Raw genomic sequence first — 3,845 nt, forward strand, 5'->3', positions numbered from 1 at the left:
CAGCTAAATACAGTAATTATACAGCAGCAACGATGCTGTATAGTATTAATAAGGTATCGTGCTGAAGGAGTGAAAGGATTACGGGATTATTTTCATGAATATTTAGATCCCATACCATGATCATTATTATTATTATCGTCATCATCATCATTACTATCGCTGTTTTCGTTATCATCACCATCACCGCAACCATCATCATTATTATTATCGTCATAGCACACCACCTCCATCATCATCATCATCATCATCATCATCATCATCATCATCATCACAGTCAACTAAAAAATATGTATCTTAGGGAGTGTGTGTTTTTTTTTTTCATTTTCGTCACCTCCCCAAAAAACACTAGTATTGCAAAGCTCTCAATGATCATATGGACTTGATATTGCAATCCCCTAATCAACACAGAAAAATAGATGTGTTGATTGCAGAGAGGGGGGAAGTGTGACCCATTTAACTGGCATCCTGTTAATACCTCTTTATATACAGTTTTAGGACAAGTATCTGTGATAATGTGATGCAGGACGTGGGAGGTGTGATGCGGTGTGGTGTGGTGGAACAGTGTGGTGTGGTGGTGTGGCAGTACCGGGTATGTGTGTGTGTGGGTGTGGTGTGGGTGTGTGTTGATGTGGTATGGTAGTGTGGTGTGTGTGTGTGTGTGTGTGTGTGTGTCAGTGTATGGTGTGGTGTAACTGTTCGTGTGGTGTAGCAGTGTGTGGTGTGGCTATGTGTGGTGTGGTCGTATGTGGCAGTGTGTGTTGTGGTGGTATGTGGCTGTGTGGTGTGGTATGTGGCAGTGTGTGGTGTGGTAGTATTTGGCAATGTGTGGCATGTGGTGTGGTGGTATGATGTGGCAGTGTGTGGTATGGTGTTGTGTGGTTGTATGTGGCAGAGTATAATGTGGAAGTGTGTGGTATGGCAAAGTTTGATTATGAGATGTGGCTGTGTAGTGTGACTATGCAGTGTCCTAGTGTGAAGTATGGTACTGTGCAGCAATACTAGTGTGAGGTATGTTATTCAAGTAGTATGAGATGTTAATGGGATATATGGTAGAGTGAAATGTTGGAGTATGAGATGTGGTAGTGTAAAGTGTTGGTAGTGTGAGGTGAGGTGTGGTAGCGTGTCGTGTTGGTAGTGTGAAGTGTTGTAGTGTGAAGTCTTGGTAGTGTGAGGTGAGTTAGTTGGAAAAGTTGGCAATGTGAGGTGTGATAGTGGGAAATGTTGACAGTGTGAAGTGTTGGTAGTGTGAGGTATGCTAGTATGGGGCTTGGTAGTGTGAGGTATGTTAGCTTGTGATCCACCAATGAGATGTGGCAGTGTGTGATGTGATTAGGCTGAGAGACATAATAAAGAGGTGCGCTAGTGTTTCAGTTGCGGTAGAGATGTGGTACTGTGTGGTATAGTAATGTAGTGTGAAATATAGCAGTGTGGTGTGGCATTTTGTGGCGTGACTGTGAGGTATTGGTGGTGTGAAGATTGCTAGTATGGGGTGCAGTATGGACGTATGTAGTGTGCTAGTGTGTTGTAGCAGTGTGAGCCACAGTAGTGTGTAGTGTGACAATTTAAGATATAGTAGTATGAAGTGTGGTAGTTTATGATGTGAAAACTGTGATGGTTTCCTGCACTCCGGCTCATATTTTAAGTGCCGTAACTGTGCACACTTACGTAACACATCTTCCTGTCCAATTTAATGTACCACTTTCAGTACGGCACTTTGATTTAGTTCTGACTACGGTACCTTTACTTGTATGTTGTCTATTTTTAGGTTTGTGGATAATGGTTCTGGCTCCTACTAACCCCATCTGTGATAAAGGAAATCGGCTGATGATGATGAAAAGCCAACTGAAATATTGTACTAAGCAGGGTTGGTAGAACTGAAATCCTAAGCAGCCGGGAACATGTAAAGCGGACGCTGGTAGAATGTCCTTTCATATGCTTATAAATGTTCCCACGCTGCCAGTTCATATTAATTACACACACAAATTATTAAACAGAAACATAGCCAATACAACACTTCGATTCTCACATGCATCACGCTCACCACAAACTGCTTTCCCATTCGTACTTGGCCGGAATGTGGGAGGGTTAATTCTGGCTATTGCTCTCCCTTCCTTCGAGGAGTAAGTACAGTCTTGCAGTGGACCTCGTACTGACTCTTACACTTATACAGGATGTGTCTAGGTGTCGTAAATATTCTCGTGCTTAAGAAACACATACGTATATTCTTGCATGTTGTTTTTGGACTGTGGCGATGGTTAAAGGATAGGTATCACACACAAGATAATTAGGTAACACACACACACACACACACACACACACACAGAGCACAACACAACACAATAGAGTTAAAATCGTCACACACACACACACACACACACACACACACACACACACACACACACACACACACTGTTACGGAACAGCGAAAGATAATGTACACTTTAAGTGAGAATACTAAAAATCACTACTGTCCCGTAAAGTTCCAGGTTCAAAACAAAAGAGTTAGGTAAAATTACAAGTTAAAGTTTAATGCTCAAACTAACAACAAAACATTCAGGACTCATAAGGATAATGTAATGGCAAAAAACAGGTTAAATATATGGTTAACTGCAATAGCCTCTATTAACATGAGATTAGCAAGAGTAAATTTACCTAAGTCAGCCCTGATAAAATGAAAATACACTGGGTAATGCTCAGTTAATGCAAGATAAATTATTACAGATACAAAATAATATTAAAACTGGCTGACAAAATGAATCCTACATAAATTACAAAAAAAAACTCACTAGGCCTACAAATCAACACCTTATGCTATACAGTACAAGGAAAAAATGCAATAACAGTTATACTCAAATTACACAGCTGCTAGATGGTTGGAGACTTCCGGAGCACTCACAATAATAATAACGGTACAAGGGAGGACAGAGATGTGAACAAAATGAGGAGTAGATCTAAGTGGCAATGATGCAGAGACTGAGCTCATTATATAGGGGCCAGCAGAGCTTGATACAACTTGTAAGAAGGACGCGCAAATGAAGCCATGGGGACAAAGAGTTGACAATCCTGCTCTGAACAACAGAAAGGACGACTTACTCTACTATAACGGTAGAAGGGGGGGACTGAGGCAGAACACGCTCGTGATCAAACATGCAGCATACTGTGCGTTAAAATTACACAAAGGATGATGAAATCATAGGCTATGTAACACCTCCCCACAAAGAAAAAGAAATTTACAAAGGAAATTTCTTATTACTCTAAAACAATCTGTCTAAAGTCTAGATAAGCAATCTGCAATAACATTTTCTTTCCTAGTGTTACAAAACATGAGATCTCCCTAGCACGTTCAGTCATAGGTACTTGCCAGTATCCCTTTAACAAATCAAACTTACTTATGTACCTAGCCTTTCCGATCTTGTCTATGCAATCTTCCACACGAGGGAGAGGGTAAGTGTCTGTTTTAGTTATCTGATTAACACGTCTGTAGTCGATGCAAAGCCGCTGTGACCCACCTGGCTTAGGGACTAGAGTGACAGGAGAACTCCACTCGCTCTGACAGGGCTCGATCATCTTGTGGTCCAACAGGTAGCCAAGCTCCTTCTGGATGAGAGGAACTTTCACCGGGTTCACACGGTAAGGAGGCAATTTAATTGGCTTTGCGTCTCCAACATCGACATCATGCATCAACACAGTGGTTCTTCCTGGAGTGGCACGGAACACTTGCGGGTACTCCTGCAGTAATGCCGAAAACTCCTGCCTTTCCTCGGGAGCTAGATGAGAAAGCTTAGTCTGGAGATCATTCATGATATCAGGATTCTTCCCCAAACTATCACTCAGGCTCATACTAC

Source organism: Coenobita brevimanus, chromosome 116, assembly GCF_032717465.1.
Source record: "Coenobita brevimanus isolate Jiangsu-jjx chromosome 116, ASM3271746v2, whole genome shotgun sequence".
NCBI lineage: Eukaryota > Metazoa > Arthropoda > Malacostraca > Decapoda > Coenobitidae > Coenobita > Coenobita brevimanus.